This window comes from Aegilops tauschii, chromosome 1, assembly GCF_002575655.3.
Source record: "Aegilops tauschii subsp. strangulata cultivar AL8/78 chromosome 1, Aet v6.0, whole genome shotgun sequence".
NCBI lineage: Eukaryota > Viridiplantae > Streptophyta > Magnoliopsida > Poales > Poaceae > Aegilops > Aegilops tauschii.
In genome coordinates, this window is record NC_053035.3 from 410,603,183 (window position 1) to 410,622,351 (window position 19,169).

Here is a 19,169-nt window from a genome sequence, read left to right on the forward strand (position 1 = left end):
AGTCTTGAGCCTTTGCCAATCTTTGTCCTTAGCATTTTGAGGGGTCCACACCTCTAGTCCATGCCATGCCAATCATTGAACTTTCTGAAATATTTAACTTGAATGGATATTAGTTCAGTGAGCTATATGTTGTTATGAATTACCAAAACCACCCGGGGATTAGTTGCACTTTCACCTTGTCTTCTCCTTTTAAATAAAATGTTTCCAGATTCTAGCTTAGTCCATGACACTCTTGCACTATTATTATTTTCATATCATTTAGTCGTGCAAGTGAAAGGCAATAATGATGATATTTGATGAAGTGACTGTGGCAGAGTGAAGCGGGTATGAACTCAACTTGTTTTTGTTTTTGTAAATATGTTTAATCTAGTGTCCATGATTCAACATATTATGATCAAACATGTTTGCAATGACAATTAGAGATTATAGTTTCTCATGCCATGCTTAAGTAGCTAGGAGTGGATAATGCTTTATCTTGGATGTCATCATGCATTAAAATGATTGTGATGTAGTACGATGATATGATATTCTCCTTTGAATGTTTCAAGTGGCTTGACTTGGCACATGTTCACGCATGTAGTTGAATCAAAACCAACATAGCCTCTATGATATTTATGTTCATGATTTCATATCATACTCATGCTAGTATTCAATGTTGATTATGCATAATGCATGTTCATGACCGTTTTCGCTCTCTAGCTGGCTGCTTCTCAACCTATTTGTAGATTCGCCTATACTAAGCAGAAATACTGCTTGTGCATCAAAATCCTTAAACTGAAGTTATTGCAGATGAGTCCACTATATCTACCTATATGCGGTATTACCCTGCCGTTCCAAGTAAATTTGCATGTGCCACCTCTAAAATTTCAAATGAACATCTGTTTTGTGTGCCTGGATTGTTCATAGAGTGACGGGGGGTGGTCGGTATCTTCCATGCTAAGTGGGTTATTCTCATGATGAGTGTTTATTCACTCGTCCTTGCATGAGAGGGGGCGGTAATAGGGATGCCCAGTGATGAAATCAAAAAAATTGCAAATAATTAAACCAAACTCCCCCAGGACTGTTGTTGGTATGGACAGTACCCGTGGATTCGGCTAGCCTGGAGTGTGTTTGTTGGTGGAGGGGGAGCAAACCTGTACTTTTATCGCTTGGGAACCGCCACTAATGTGTTTAGTATGGAAGATATTGATAACTCTTGGTCGTGACGTAAACAGGAAGGGTGCACCTGTCGGTGTCAAAACCGGCAGATCTCGGGTAGCGGGTCCCGAACTGTGCGTCTAAGGATCAAAGGTAACAGGAGGCAGGGGACACGGTGTTTACGCAGGTTCGGGCCCTCTTAATGGAGGTAATACCCTACTTCTTGCTTGATTGACTTTGATGAGTATAGGGGTTACAAGAGTTGATCTACCCCGAGATCGTAATGGCTAAACCCTAGATGTCTAGCCTATATGATTTTTTGATCGCCTCTACGGACTAAACCCTCCGGTTTATATAGACACCGGAGGGGGCTAGGGTTGTCCAAGGTCGGTTTACAGAGAAAGGAAACTACACATCCAGACGCCAAGCTTGCCATCCACGCAAAGAAGAGTCCCATCCGGAGACGGGGGAAGGTCTTCGATCTTGTATCTTCACGGCCCATCAGTCCGGCCCATATCACATAGCCCCCGAACTTGCCTTCAATGACGACGTTACATCCGGTTTTGTCTTCGGCTTTGCAAGGCGGGTTCTCCATTGTACCTCGGATAGTTTGGCTTTACATTAAATACCACACTCTTCAGCTTATGTGCCGCCGCCGCCTTGTCTTCCACGTGTCAGATGAATACGAAGGGTCTAAACATTTTTACAAATAACCCCTTGACCATGCAGGAAAGGCGTCTATTTAAAGAGACAAGATCCCAGATGCCATTCCACACCACACAGAAATCCTTAGATCTTCCCACAGGAAATCGCCCAAACATGGCCAGCGCTCCTAGCTCCTCCTCACGCCCTCACGGCCCTTGAAAAGGCGACTGGGAAAGCTGTTCGGTATCCCACGCTCATCTGAATAAACTTCAGATATAGGGATACCCTCCCGCGGATCTAGTCCCCGTTCGGGCCGGATTAACTTCCATCAACGGCGAAGCCCTGGCGGAGAATTTCCCCAATCCCACCGAAGGGGAATGGGTATGCTTTGTTTCCTTCCTGCTGAGAGGCGTAGGATTTCTGATCCACCCTTTCCTCAGAGGTCTCCTGGAGTATTACGGCCTCCAACTTCACAATCTCACGCCGGGCTCTATCCTGCACATCGCGGGTTTCTTTGCTCTTTGCGAGCTGTTCCTAGGCTGTGAGGCCCATTTCGAGATGTGGAGGAATTTTTTCTGCCTCGTCCCCCGCTCCCAAAAGGGATCCATATTCGAGGTGGGCGGCCCTGAAGTATGGCGCATAGCCGGGACAGGATATCTGTCCGGCACTCCGAAGAAGGCATCCGAAGAGTGGCCCTCGGAATGGTTCTACATAGAAGAAGTTTCTCTCCCCGATCCAATCCGGCGTGGTCTTCCTGAATTCTCCACCGCTCCTTTAAATAAGCGCACCAGCTGGCGTCCCCAAAGCCTCGAGGAAGAGGACAATGCAGAGGTTAGGAAGCTAGCAAGCAAGATCAGAGCCTTGCCAACTCTGGACTGTCCGTAATCGAGGTAATGGCGATTTCAATAACACGATGTGTTCAACCACTCCAATCCAGAGGGCTTCCCATGTGGCATTACAATGGGGAGGACGACGCCTCCCGCTATGGCCGCAAGGGTCCATATAATTTTGCCGCCCTGGCCGCCATGTTGGCTGATCTTTTCAAAGGGGAGAAGGAAGACTTCACTCGTTTGAAATGTCGGGAAGATTTTTCCATGTACAACCCCATCTCCTGGGTGAGTGTTCGTTGATCATTGGCTTCACTTAATCTCTTTCCCGAGTTGCACTAGTCGAATTTAATCCAGCTATTTTAAACAGGAGTGGAGAAAGATCGTCGAGGGGATCCACAGCCCCGCTCCGCAGCCAGAGGTCCACATTAGAGACCTAGATCCCGGATATGAAGAAGATCCGGATATATTTATAGAGCTCAAGGAGGGGGTCTTTTATCAGGGGAGCTATGACGACACGGAAGTGGCCATTATAGCCGATTACCTCGGCCTTTCCCCTCCTCCCACGTAAGTACCCAGGAGACATCTCCTCTAAAAGAGTTTTCTCATTGCGCCTCACCCACCACACTGTCTCGTGCTCCAAAGGGGTAGCGCTCGTCTCGCCACGCCGTATCAGAGGCGTCCCTTAAGAGGGCGACGCCTACGCAGGGTGGGTCTTCGAAAAGAAAGGCGAGTGACAATACTACCGAGCCCCCGCCTTCACCAAAGAGGTATGGTTTTCAATATGCACTAGGCAGACATACCGGATTGTGACGTTTCCCGCTGTGCCACATTTTTAGGAAGAGAATATGCCGGACTATGTCCGGAGACCTCACTAGTCATACATCAACCAATCCAACCCCTGACCCCGCCCCAAGGACTAGGGTTGATACGGGTGCAATGCCGGATTGTCCTTTCCCCAAGGATTCGGATAATGTATCCGTCACCAACTCCGAAGTGGAGAGTGCGATGAACCATCGGCGCCGGAGGGCGGCTATGCGCGACCCGAATTTCACCGAAGAGGCATTCAATGCTTTCAGCTCAGCGGATGCATACATCCGAGCTGCTCGGGATGGGCTTGCCGGAGCCACTCACCAGCTTTCAAAGGATACGCGGGCAAGAAATGTTGTGTAGGTTTAATAATCATATGCCAGTAGCCCCCGAGCCTTGAAGCAGTTGGCCCAATGATGTCTACTACGCAACCTTCTTCTTGTAGACGTTGTTGGGCCTCCAAGTGCAGAGGTTTGTAGGACAGTAGCAAATTTCCCTCAAGTGGATGACCTAAGGTTTATCAATCCGTGGGAGGCGTAGGATGAAGATGGTCTCTCTCAAGCAACCCTGCAACCAAGTAACAAAGAGTCTCTTGTGTCCCCAACACACCCAATACAATGGTAAATTGTATAGGTGCACTAGTTCGGCGAAGAGATGGTGATACAAGTGCAATATGGATGGTAGATATAGGTTTTTGTAATATGAAAATATAAAAACAGCAAGGTAACTAATGATAAAAGTGAGCACAAATGGTATTGCAATGCTAGGAAACAAGGCCTAGGGTTCATACTTTCACTAGTGCAAGTTCTCTCAACAATAATAACATAATTGGATCATATAACTATCCCTCAACATGCAACAAAGAGTCACTCCAAAGTCACTAAATAGCGGAGAACAAACGAAGAGATTATGGTAGGGTACGAAACCACCTCAAAGTTATTCTTTCTGATCAATCTATTCAAGAGTCCGTAGTAAAATAACACGAAGCTATTCTTTCCGTTAAATCTATCATAGAGTTCATACTAGAATAACACCTTAAGACACAAATCGACCAAAACCCTAATCACCTAGATACTCCAATGTCACCTCAAGTATCCGTGGGTATGATTATACGATATGCATCACACAATCTCATATTCATCTATTCAACCAACACAAAGTACTTCAAAGAGTGCCCCAAAGTTTCTACCGGAGAGTCAAGACAAAAACGTGTGCCAACCCCTATGCATAGGTTCATGGGCGGAACCCGCAAGTTGATCACCAAAACATACATCAAGTGGATCACGTGATATCCCATTGTCACCACAGATAAGCATGGCAAGAGATACATCAAGTGTTCTCAAATCCTTAAAGACTCAATCCGATAAGATAACTTCAAAGGGAAAACTCAATCCATTACAAGAGAGTAGAGGGGGAGAAACATCATAAGATCCAACGATAATAGCAAAGCTCGTGATACATCAAGATCGTATCACCTCAAGAACACGAGAGAGAGAGATCAAACACATAGCTACTGGTACATACCCTCAGCCCCGAGGGTGAACTACTCCCTCCTCGTCATGGAGAGCGCCGGGATGATGAAGATGGCCACTGTGAGGGATCCCCCCTCCGGCAGGGTGCCGGAACAGGGTCCCGATTGGTTTTTGGTGGCTACAGAGGCTTGCGGCAGTGGAACTCCCGATCTATTCTATTCCCCGATGTTTTTAGGGTATATGGATATATATATAGGCGAAAGAAGTCGGTCAGGGGAGCCACGAGGGGCCCATGAGGGTGGAGGGCGCGCCTAGGGGGGGGGGGTAGGCGCGCCCCCTGCCTCGTGCTCTCCATGTTGATTCCCTGACGTGTACTCCAAGCCTCCTGGATTGCTTCCGTTCCAAAAATAACTCTCCCGAAGGTTTCATTCCGTTTGGACTCCGTTTGATATTCCTTTTCTGCGAAACACTGAAACAAGGGAAAAACAGAAACTGGCACTGGGCTCTGGGTTAATAGGTTAGTCCCAAAAATAATATAAAAGTGTATAATAAAGCCCATAAACATCCAAAACAGATAATATAATAGCATGGAACAATAAAAAATTATAGATACGTTGGAGACGTATCAGCATCCCCAAGCTTAATTCCTGCCCGTCCTCGAGTAGGTAAATGATAAAAACAGAATTTTTGATGTGGAATGCTACCTAACATATTTATCAATGATATCCTCTTTATTGTGGAAAGAATATTCAGATCCATAAGATTCAAAACAAAAGTTCAATATTGACATAAAAATAATTACACTTCAAGCATACTAACAAAGTAATCATGTCTTCTCAAAATAACATGGCCAAAGAAAGTTATCCCTACAAAATCATATAGTCTGGTTATGCTCTATCTTCACCACACAAAATATTTAAATCATGCACAACCCCGATGACAAGCCAAGCAATTGTTCCATACTTTTGATGTTCTCAAACTTTTTCAATCTTCACGCAATATATGAGCATGAGCCATGGATATAGCACTATAGGTGGAATAGAATGGTGGTTGTGGAGAAGACAAAAAGGAGAAGATAGTCTCACATCAACTAGGCGTATCAACGGGCTATGGAGATGCCCATCAATAGATATCAATGTGAGTGAGTAGGGATTGCCATGCAACGGATGCACTAGAGCTATAAGTGTATGAAAGCTCGAAAAGAAACTAAGTGGGTGTGCATCCAACTTGCTTGCTCACGAAGACCTAGGGCATTTTGAGGAAGCCCATCATTGGAATATACAAGCCAAGTTCTATAATGAAAAATTCCCACTAGTATATGAAAGTGACAACATAGGAGACTCTCTATCATGAAGATCATGGTGCTACTTTGAAGCACAAGTGTGGTAAAAGGATAGTAGCATTGTCCCTTCTCTCTTTTTCTCTCATTTTTTATTATATTTTTTATTATATTTTTTATTTGGGCCTTTTCTCTTTTTTTTATGGCCTCTTTTTTTTAGTCCAGAGTCTCATCCCGACTTGTGGGGGAATCATAGTCTCCATCATCCTTTCCTCAATGGGACAATGCTCTAATGATGATCATCACACTTTTATTTACTTACAACTCAAGAATTACAACTCGATACTTAGAACAAATATGACTCTATATGAATGCCTCCGGCGGTGTACCGGAATGTGCAATGACTCATGAGTGACATGTATGAAAGAATTATGAATGGTGGCTTTGCCACAAATACGATGTCAACGACATGATCATGCAAAGCAATATGACAATGATGAAGCATGTCATAATAAATGGAACGGTGGTAAGTTGCATGGCAATATATCTCAGAATGGCTATGGAAATGCCATAATAGGTAGGTATGGTGGCTGTTTTGAGGAAGGTATATGGTACCGGCGAAAAGTGCGCGGTATTAGAGAGGCTAGCAATGGTGGAAGGGTGAGAGTGCGTATAATCCATGGACTCAACATTAGTCAAAAAGAACTCATATACTTATTGCAAAAATTTATTAGTTATCAAAACAAAGTACTACGCGCATGCTCCTAGGGGGATAGATTGGTAGGAAAAGACCATCGCACTCATCCCCGACCGCCACTCATAAGGAAGACAATCAATAAATAAATCATGCTCCGACTTCATCACATAACGGTTCACCATACGTGCATGCTAAGGGAATCACAAACTTTAACACAAGTATCTCTCAAATTCACAACTACTCAACTAGCATGACTCTAATATCACCATCTTCATATCTCAAAACAATTATAAGGAATCCAACTTCTCATAGTATTCAATGCACTTTATATGAAAGTTTTTATTATATCCTTCTTGGATGCCCATCATATTAGGACTAAATTCATAACCAAAGCAAATTACCATGCTGTTTAGGACTCTCAAAATAATATAAGTCAAGCATGAGAGTTCATCTATTTCTACAAAATAAAACTACTGTCGTGCTCTAAAAGGATATAACTGAAGCACTAGAGCAAATGACAAACTACTCCGAAAGATATAAGTGAAGATCAATGAGTAGTCAAATAATTAAGCAACTATGTGAAGACTCTCTAACATTTTAAGAATTTCAGGTCTTGGTACTTTATTCAAACAGCAAGCAAAACAAAATAAAATGATGTGACACTCCAAGCAAAACACATATCATGTGGTGAATAAAAATATAGCTCCAAGTAAATTTACCGATGAACGAAGACGAAAGAGGGGATGCCTTCCGGGGCATCCCCAAGCTTAGGATCTTGGTTATCCTTGAATATTACCTTGGGGTGCCTTGGGAATCCCCAAGCTTAGGCTCTTTCCACTCCTTATTCCATAGTCCATCGAATCTTTACCCAAAACTTGAAAACTTCACAACACAAAACTCAACAGAAAACTCGTAAGCTCCGTTAGTATAAGAAAATAAATCACCATTTAGGTACTATTGTGAACTCATTATAAATTTATATTGGTGTAATATCTACTGTATTACAACTTATCTATGGTTCATACCCTCCGATACTACTCATAGATTCATCAAAATAAGCAAACATCACATAGAAAACAGAATCTGTAAAAAACAGAACAGTCTGTAGTAATCTGTATCATTCGAATACTTATGTAACTCCAAAAATTCTGACATAAATTGGTGGACATGAGGAATTTGTCTAGTAATCATCTGCAAAAAGAATCAACTAAATATCACTCTCCAGTAAAAAGTTTTAGCTAATCTCGTGAGTGCTAAAGTTTCTGTTTTTTTACAGCATGATCATAAAGACTTCACCCAAGTCTTCCCAAAGGTTCTACTTGGCACAGACACTAATTAAAACATAAAACCACATCTAACCAGAGGCTAGATAGATTATTTATTCCTAAACATAAACAAAAAGCAAGAAACTAAAATAAAATTGGGTTGCCTCCCAACAAGCGCTATCGTTTAACGCCCCTAGCTAGGCATGATGATTTCAATGATGCTCACATAAAAGATAAGAATTGAAACATAAAGAGAGCATCATGGAGAATATAACTAGCACATTTAAGTCTAACCCACTTCCTATGCATAGGGATTTTGTGAGCAAACAACTTATGGGAACAATAATCAACTAGCATAGGAAGGCAAAACAAGCATAACTTCAAAACTTTAAGCACATAGAGAGGAAACTTGATATTATTGCAATTCCTACAAGCATATATTCCTCCCTCATAATAATTTTCAGTATCATCATGAATGAATTCAACAATATAACTATCACATAAAGTATTCTTTTCATGATCTACAAGCATAGAAATTTTATTACTCTCCACAAAAGCAAATTTGTTCTCATGAATAGTAGTGGGAGCAAACTCAACAAAATAACTATCATGTGAAGCATAATCCAATTGAAGATTAAAATCATGATGACAAGTTTCATGGTTATCTTTATTCTTTATAGCATACGTGTCATCACAATAATCATCATAAATAGGAGGCATGCTTTCATCATAATAAATTTGCTCATCAAAACTTGGGGGACTAAACATATCATCTTCATCAAACATAGCATCCCCAAGCTTGTGGCTTTGCATATCATTAGCATCATGGGTATTCAAGGAATTCATACTAACAACATTGAAATCATGCTCATCATTCAAAGATTTAGTGCCAAACATTCTAATGCATTCTTCCTCTAGCACTTGAGCACAATTTTCCTTCCCATCATTTTCACGAAAGATATTAAAAAGATGCAGCGTATGAGGCAAACTCAATTCCATTTTGTTGTTGTTTTCTTTTATAAACTAAACTAGTGATAAAACAAGAAACTAAAAGAATAGGTTCACTAGTTCGGCGAAGAGATGGTGATACAAGTGAAATATGGATGGTAGATATAGGTTTTTGTAATCCGAAAATATAAAAACAGCAAGGTAACTAATGATAAAAGTGAGCACAAACGGTATTGCAATGCTAGGAAACAAGGCCTAGGGTTCATACTTTCACTAGTGCAAGTTCTCTCAACAATAATAACATAATTGTATCATATAACTATCCCTCAACATGCAACAAAGAGTCACTCCAAAGTCACTAATAGCAAAGAACAAACGAAGAGATTATGTTAGGGTACGAAACCACCTCAAAGTTATTCTTTCTGATCGATCTATTCAAGAGTCCGTAGTAAAATAACACGAAGCTATTCTTTCCGTTCAATCTATCATAGAGGTCATACTAGAATAACACCTTAAGACACAAATCGACCAAAACCCTAATGTCACCTAGATACTCCAATGTCACCTCAAGTATCCGTGGGTATGATTATACGATATGCATCACACAATCTCATATTCATCTATTCAACCAACACAAAGTACTTCAAAGAGTGCCCCAAAGTTTCTACCGGAGAGTCAAGACGAAAACGTGTGCCAACCCCTATGCATAGGTTCATGGGCGGAACCCGCAAGTTGATCACCAAAACAAACATCAAGTGGATCACGTGATATCCCATTGTCACCACAGATAAGCAAGCAAGACATACATCAAGTGTTCTCAAATCCTTAAAGACTCAATCCGATAAGATAACTTCAAAGGGAAAACTCAATCCATTACAAGAGAGTAGAGGGGGAGAAACATCATAAGATCCAACTATAATAGCAAAGCTCGCGATACATCAAGATCGTATCACCTCAAGAACACGAGAGAGAGAGAGAGAGAGATCAAACACATAGCTACTGGTACATACCCTCAGCCCCGAGGGTGAACTACTCCCTCCTCGTCATGGAGAGCACCAGGATGATGAAGATGGCCACCGGTGTGGGATCCCCCCTCCGGCAGGGTGCCGGAACAGGGTCCCGATTGGTTTTTGGTGGCTACAGAGGCTTGCGGCGGTGGAACTCCCGATCTATTCTGTTCCCCGATGTTTTTAGGGTATATGGATATATATAGGCGAAAGAAGTCGGTCAGGGGAGCCACAAGGGGCCCACGAGGGTGGAGGGCGCGCCTGGGGGGGTGGGGGTAGGCGCGCCCCTGCCTCATGCTCTCCTTGTTGATTCCCTGACGTGTACTCCAAGCCTCCTGGATTGCTTTCGTTCCAAAAATAAATCTCCCAAAGGTTTCATTTCGTTTGGACTCCGTTTGATATTCCTTTTCTGCGAAACACTGAAACAAGGGAAAAACAGAAACTGGCACTGGGCTCTGGGTTGATAGGTTAGTCCCAAAAATAATATAAAAGTGTATAATAAAGCCCATAAACATCCAAAACAGATAATATAATAGCATGTAACAATCAAAAATTATAGATACGTTGGAGACGTATCACCCAACTGATTTAAGGGTCGTTACGCCACCAGGTACTCACGGAGAAGAATTACACATTATCCAAGGAGCTGGAAGAATGCCGAACTAAGCTAACTGTTGCCACCGCCGAACTTGAAATTTTAAAGAAACCCAAGGGGCACCCGATGGTAAGCACAACAGTATCCGGAGAATATTATTCCATACCCACAATGATTCTAACTGTGCATTATTTTTGTATGCAACGACAGGATCATCAGACCAGTTGGACGAGAGGCTAAGGGCTGCTCAGGCGGACAAAGAACATGCCGAAGGGTAAGAAGCCGCTGGTCAATGTGTATTAACACGGACCATTAATGAGAGGAACAAACTACAAGATGCAAACATCAAGCAAGCCGAAGAGCTGAAGGACATACGAGCCCAACTGGCGGATGCCTTAAAGGAGAACAGAAAGTTGAAAGGCGGCATATTCAGTATTCTCTTAAACGTCACTTTCGTACGATCACCTGATGGAAGGTTTAACAAGTTTGTTTCTGTAGGTGTGCTGACTGGGCGGCCCGAAGGAGAAGTGTTCGGATTTCAAGGTGATCTGCTACAAGAGCCGTCCAAAGTGCATGAGCGAGCTCGGAAGGCAACGAGGAACATCGCTAAGGCTTTATGGCCATCTGATTCTCCTCCAGGAAGTATGGAGGAACTCGTGAATTTATTCAAATGAGCTCTTCGCCGTTTTGGGCTATGGAAGATATCAGCATGCCGAGAAGGCGCACGGGAGGCCTGGGCCATGGTGAAAATGCGGTACACCGGACTTGATCCGAATCATATGGCCCGGGTCGGACCTCGGGGACCAGATGGACAAGAAATTCCTGTTAACTTGGTGTATGACCAAGTAAAGATAGCCACCAAGTTTTCACAACAGGATTGTAAACTAGACAACCTGTTAGATGTTCTAGAGGAGGAAGAAGTTTTTGAGTCCAAGTAGCAATGTACTTTTATCGGCAAACTTCTCTCCAGCCAAATTGTAAAACGATTGTCATGGCAGACCTTCTGCTTCAACCTCTGAAACCCAAGGTTTAGGAGTGTTTCCGAATACTATATCATCGGTAAACACCAAAGTATGTTCGGAAACTAGGCAGTCCGGTCATAGTTGCTTGAACAGACAAGTTGAATTCGGGGAGTTATGTTATATTACATTTGATCGTAAGAAACATCTTCCAGAGAGAATAGTTCCGTTAAGGGTTCCTCTCCCTGGGCCAGTAGGCATTGTTGTGCATGCCTAAGTTGTGATGCTAAAAATCACAGTACATGTTATATTTTGGGGGCTTATATTGCAACGAGGGCAGTTCGTCTTTTGTCCGCCGACCAATTATTCCCTTAAGAACGCTAGCTTTCGGCTTCACCCGTCTGAGGTACACGTCCGGATAACCCGGCTGTAACAATCGCAGAGGTGCTCCCTTTATGCCCTAGCCGAACAAGCGGGAACGTAGGGCATAAGCACAGGAGCCAGGCAACCCAGCTTGGCAAAAACTTAAGTCATAAAGGTGCATATAATGGCGAAAGAAAGACATATATGAGAAGACGACACATATATACGGTGAGCTTGATGCTCTAAAAATAATAATAATAATAAGCTTCTATGAAAAGAAGCCCCCAGGTATTGTGGGGTATGTACATTTAAGGATGTATACCCCTTTAGTGTGCGGTTTATCCGAACACGAGCTAGAAGTCGTCTAAAAACAAGAAAATAAAGAAAGAGGCAAAAAGGAGAAAAAAAGGAACGATAAAAAAGGTGTATGTGCGGACTTAGGCGTAGAATCTTCGGAGTCGGGCAGCGTTCCATGGGTTTGGCTCCAAGCGATTATCCGAAGCGTTGCGAAGGCTATAGGCTCCTCCAGTGGGAACTTCATGTATAATGAAGGGACCTTCCCATTTGGGCTTGAGCTTGTCCTTTTTCTTCTCTGGTAGGCGTAGAACGAGTTCCCCGACATTATAAGTCTTTGCCCGTACTTCTCTGCTTTGATATCGCCGAGCCTGCTGTTGGTATAATGCGGAACGGGCCTTCGCGACATTGTGCTCCTCCTCCAGGCCGTCCAGATTGTCCTGCCGATCGAGCTCGGCTTCTCTCTCTTCGTACATGCGCACTCGAGGCGAGTCATGAATAATTTCGCAAGGCAAGACCGCCTCCGCGCCGTACACCATGAAGAAAGGTGTATATCCGGTCGTGCGAGTGGGCGTGGTCCGCAGCCCCTAGAGTACAGAATCGAGTTCCTCAACCCAGTGCTTGTTTGATTCTTGCAGCGATCGCACTAGTCTAGGTCTGATGCCGCTCAGTATCAGGCCGTTAGCCCGTTCGACCTGACTATTTGTCTGAGGGTGATATACGGAGGCGTAATCGAGCTTGATGCCCAAATTGGCGCACCAAGTTTTCACCTCGTTGGCCGTAAAGTTAGAGCTGTTGTCAGTAATAATACTGTGCGGGACACCATAACGGTGTACGACACCGGATATAAAGTCTATCACCAGGCCGGCTTCAGCCGTTTTGACTGGTTTGGCTTCTATCCACTTAGTGAACTTGTCTACCATAACCAGCAAATATTTCTTCTTATGGCTTCCCCCTTTAAGGGGTCCGACCATGTCCAGCCCCCAGACCGCAAAAGGCCAAGTAACGGGGATGGTTCGTAGGGCAGTGGGCGGCATATGGCTTTGATTGGCAAAAAGCTGGCATCCCACGCAGCGCTGCACGAGGTCCTGTGCGTCTGCTCGGGCCATAGGCCAAAAGAAACCCGTACGGAAGGCCTTACTTACAAGGGCCCGAGCTGCAGCGTGATGGCCACCAAGACCAGCGTGTATTTCAGCCAAGAGTTTTCATCCCTCATCTTCGGAGATGCATCTTTGAAGGACTCCGGTAGTACTTTTCTTGTATAGTTCTCCTTCATGAACTTTGTAGGCTTTCGAGCATCGAACAATACGATGGGCCTCAGTCTGATCATCAGGGAGCTCCTTCCTGGTGAGGTAGGCGAGGAGAGGTTCAGTCCACGGGGCAATTACAACCATGATTTCATGGGCTGATGGTGTTATTTCGGTGCCCGATCCCCGATGATATCGGAACTATGTTTGGAATCTGGGGGTATGATCGGCTCTGGACTGGTGTTGCTGCTCTTGTCCTGCCACACCACGGATGACTTGAAGAGCCTCTCCACAAAGGTGTTAGGTGGGACGGGGTCGCGTTTAGCACCCATGCGAGCAAGGATGTCCGCTGCTTGATTACTCTCTCGAGCCACGTGATGAAACTCGAGTCCCTCAAACTGAGCTGATATTTTGAGTACGGCGTTGCGGTAAGCCGCCATCTTTGGATCTTTGGCATCGAATTCTCCGTTTATTTGGGATATTCCGAGGTTTGAATTCCCGCGCAACTCGAGGCGTTGTATGCCCATAGAGACGGCCATCCGGAGACCGTGCAATAGGGCCTCATATCCGCCTGCATTGTTAGAGTCTGTATACAATATTTGGAGCACATAACGGACTATGCCTCCTGTGGGGGATGCCAGGACAATACCAGCCCCAAGTCCAGCTAACATTTTAGAGCCATCGAAGTGCATCACCTAGTTCGAATATGTGCCGTACTCTTTAGGGAGTTCGGCCTCTGTCCATTCGGCGACGAAGTCAGCCAACACCTGAGATTTAATGGCTCGGCGTGGCTTATATGTTATTTCAAATGGTAAGAGCTCAATGGCCCATTTGGCAATCCGGCTGGTGGCATCCCGGTTGTTTATGATATCATTAAGTGGTACTTCAGAAGCCACCATGATCGAGCACTCTTGAAAGTAGTGCCGCAACTTCCGGGATGCCATAAAGACTGCATACGCTATCTTTTGATAATGTGGGTATCGGGATTTGCATGGTGTAAGGACCGTCGATACGTAGTATACTGGTTTTTGAAGTGGGAATTTATGTCCCTCTTCTTCTCATTCGACGACGAGCACCGTACTCACAACCTGGTGAGTTGCAGATATGTAGAGCAACATAGGCTCGCCGACATTTGGTGCGGCCAGGATTGGGTTGCTTGCTAACAAAGTTTTTATTTCTTCCAGTCCGGCTGTTGCAGCATCCGTCCACGCAAAGTGGTCGGTGCGTCGGAGCAGGCGATACAATGGCAATGCCTTTTCTCCTAATCTGGAGATAAAACGGCTCAAAGCTGCCACGCACCCGACTAGTTTTTGGACCTGCTTGAGGTCTATTGGTGTAGCGAAATGTGACAGGGCTCACATTTTGGCTGGGTTTGCTTTGATTCCTCTATTGGAAACAATGAATCCAAGCAGTTTTCCAGCAGGAACGCCGAAAACACACTTTTCCAGATTGAGCCGTATGTCATATGTTCGGAGGTTGTCGAATGTAAGGCGTAACTCATCCACTAATCACTCGACATGCTTAGTTTTGATGACTACATCATCTAATATGCCTCAACTGTCTTGCCGATTTGCTTTTCCAGGTACATTTGAATCATGCGTTGGTAAGTGGCGCCGGCATTTTTGAGGCCGAAAGACATAGTGTTGAAGCAGAAGGGCCCGTATGGGGTGATGAATGCCGCTGCGGCCTGGTTGGATTCCTTCATCTTGATTTGATGGCATCCGGAGTATGCATCGAGGAAACACAGTGAATCGTGTCCTGCGGTTGCATCAATAATTTGGTCAATGCGAGGTAGTGGGAAGGGATCCTTAGGGAAGGCCTTATTAAGGTCTTTGAAATTGACACACATGTGCCAGGATTTATACTTCTTCGGCACCATGACCAGGTTTGCTAGCCAGTCCGGATGTTTGATCTCTCTGATGAACCTGGCTTCAAGTAGCTTGGCTAGCTCCTCCCCCATAGCTTGTCGTTTGGGTTCGAAAAATCGCCGCAGCGTTTGCTTGACTGGTTTGTATCCCTTCAGTATATTGAGACTACGTTTGGCTAGCCCGCGTGTGATTCCTGGCATATCCGAAGGGTGCCAGGCGAAGATGTCCCAGTTCTCGCGCAGGAACACGCGTAATGCGGCGTCGACCGTCGGATCTAGCTCTGCCCCAATGGAAGCTGTCTTCTTGGGGTCCGTCGGGTGAACTTGAAATTTGACTATTTCGTCTGCTGGTTTGAAGGAAGTGGACTTAGTTCTCTTATTGAGGATTACGTCATCCCTATCCACTGTGGAACGTAGGGTGGTTAATTCTTCGGCCGCAAGGGCCTCGGATAGTGCCTCGAGGGCTAGAGAGGCGGTTTTGTTTTCAGCGTGGAGTGCTATGTTCGGATCACTGGTGATAGTGATAACTCCGGTGGGCCCGGGCATTTTGAGGTTCATATACCCGTAATGGGTATGGCTTGAAAGCGTGTGAATGCGTCTCGCCCCAACAGGGCGTGATACCCGTTGTTGAAAGGTGCCACATGGAAGAGTAACACTTCGGACCTATAGTTCTCCGGCGTGCCGAATACCACGTCGAGTTTAATTTTCCCCGAGCATCTTGCTTCCCGACTGGGGATAATGCCTTGAAAGGTTGTATTACTTTGCTCAATGCGACTCTTGTCCATTTGCATTTTATTGAGCGTGTCTTCGTAAATGAGGTTCAGTCTGCTGCCGCCGTCCATGAGCACTTTAGTGAGCCGCAAGCCCTCCACGATTGGGTTTAGGACCAAAGCGGCTGGTGCCCGGACTGATCGGGATCTTGGTTCGTCATCGGCATTGAAAGTTATTGCCGTATCATTCCAAGGATTTATTGCTGCTACTTGGCAGACTTCGGCGAGGTCGCGGAGTGCCCTTTTACACCGATTATTTGAAGAAAAGGTCTCGAAGACCGTAAATACTTTGAGATCATCGTCCTCCGAAGAGTACTTCTCTGGGGTAGTGTTGGTGAGGATACCCTCACCGCTCTTGGCCACTTGCCGGAGTATCCAACATGCTCGGAGGCTGTGTGTTGGTTCGGTATTCGGCATCATGTGTATTTGACAAGGCCTGTCGAGCCATTCCTCAAGGACAGTTCTATGTCCCGTAAAGGGCTTAATTTGTTTGTCCACGGGATGATGATGGGGTGCCCCGCGAGGGTGCATCCTTTTCGCCCGTCCGGGAGATGGCTTAAAGGCCTACGGTTCCCAGCGGGCTGTCTGAGTTTCCCAGGCGCTTTCCATTGCACAATACTTCTGTACTATGTGTGCCAAATCTGCAAAGTGCAGTACATGACAGCGGTTGAGGGCATTAAGTATTCCCTCATCCGTACAGTTGTTGCAGAATACTGAGATCGCGTCATCGTCGCAACAATCTTTGATCTTGTTTTTAACAAGGAGGAATCTGGCCCAAAAGTGATGGACTGTTTCCTCAGGCTGCTGCCGCACATACATTAGGTCGCATATATCCGGAGGACCGGAATTGCTTGGGGAATATTGCTTGTGGTGGGTGGGCGGGGTTAAATCTGGACCCCGACCCACTGTGGAGTCCGGAGTTTGAAGAATTTTTGAGGCTACCATCCCGGGCTCCGGAGTGTCCGGTGAGTTCTCAGGCTCAACGCCCGATTCTATGTTCAGAGGACAGGGAGTGTCCTCCCGAAGATGGGTATCCGGCTCCCCGAGCTCGGAAATCTGAACATAGTTTGTTCTCAACGTAGGAGAGGAGTTATTGTCGGCTTGTTCCTCCAGAACCGCTACCTGATGGGTGATCGGTGGAGATTTAATTTCTCTCTGATCGGGTTTAATCCCAATCCGATCATAGTCTGTTGCGACCCCCAGGGCAGCGATGCGATCCAGCAGTTCGTTCAAAGACGATACATCTACCGGATCCATATTGTCGGAGTATTCGGGGCCGACACGAAGATGATTTTTGGTGACTTGGGGGGTTGCCTTTGGCTTAACAGTCGAACGACCGCCCATGGTGAAGCTGCCAAGCCGGAGGGTTAGCCCTAAAACTAGGGCTCCTCCGGAAGTGATATTGTCCTTGATGACAAGGTGATCCATCAATCCTTCTATCTACGACACAGAGGAACTCTGAATGAAAGCACCAATGTCGGTGTCAAAACCGGTAGATCTCGGGTAGGGGGTCCCGAACTGTGCGTCTAAGGATCGAAGGTAACAGGAGGCAGGGGACACGGTGTTTACCCAGGTTCGGTCCCTCTTAATGGAGGTAATACCCTACTTCCTGCTTGATTGACTTTGATGAGTATAGGAGTTACAAGAGTTGATCTACCCCGAGATCGTAATGGCTAAACCCTAGATGTCTATCCTGTAGGATTTTGTGATTGCCTCTACGGACTAAACCCTCCGTTTTATATAGACACTGGAGGGGGCTAGGGTTGCACAAGGTCGGTTTACAGAGGAAGGAAACTACACATCCGGATGCCAAGCTTGCCATCCACGCAAAGGAGAGTCCCATCCGGACACGGGGGAAGGTCTTCGATCTTGTATCTTCATGGCCTATCAGTCCGACCCATGTCACATAGCCCGGACACCCGAGGACCCCCTAGTCCAGGACTCCCTCAGTAGCCCCCGAACTTGCCTTCAATGACGACGTTACATCTGGTTTTGTCTTCAGCTTTGCAAGGCGGGTTCTCCATTGTAGCTCAGATAGTTCGGCTTTACATTAAATACCACACTCTTCAGCTTCTGTGCCGCCGCTGTCGGTGTCAAAACCGGCAGATCTCGGGTAGTGGGTCCCAAGCTGTGTGTCATGGATCGATGGGTAACAGGAGACAGGGGACACGATGTTTACCCAGGTTCGGGCCCTCTTAATGGAGGTAATACCCTACTTCCTTCTTGATTGATCTTGATGAATATAGAGATTACAAGAGTTGATCTACCTCGAGATCATATGTTGTGGTCTAAAACCTAAGGGTATGATGAAGAATATCATAATCATCTATCGACTAGCCCGGCCTTGGCTTATATAATGTACCGGAGGCCTAGGATAACAAGAGTCCTAGTCGAATACGTCAGTGGAGAGGAGTCCTTGTCTTGATCACCAAGTCTTGTGGAATCTTCCTCGTGTATACATCGGTTGTTCGAACTGGCCCATGAGTAGATGGCCATGGGGGTCCTCGACCCAATCCAACTGATCGGGAGACGACGTGCTGAGTACCCCCTAGTCTAGGACACCATCAGTAGCCCCCTGAACCGGTCTTCAAGTTGGGGACGCTCCTCGATTCTTCCGAACTGTTCTTCATCTTCGGTCGTCGGTCTTGAAAACCGGTTCAACAAATCATCTCATCTTCGATCTTGAGGATCACCAAAGTGAATCCGAAGAGTTTACACGTCGGGTATCCGAGGATCCCCTTTAAGTTCTCGACCTTTATTAATGCCTTGTTATTATTTTTTACGCCACACCTCGGGTGTGAAGTTGTTCCCGTGCGGCGGTGTCCTCTTGCATCCGAGCCCCAACGCCGGACTATATTCGAGGTATCTTTTGCAGCCGAGCACCAACGCCAGACTTTATCCGAGCTCCAACATCGGACTGTATCCGAGCTCCAACGTCGGACTATATCCGAGGTGTCATAGATCACCTTGGCTTGAAAAAGTTTGAA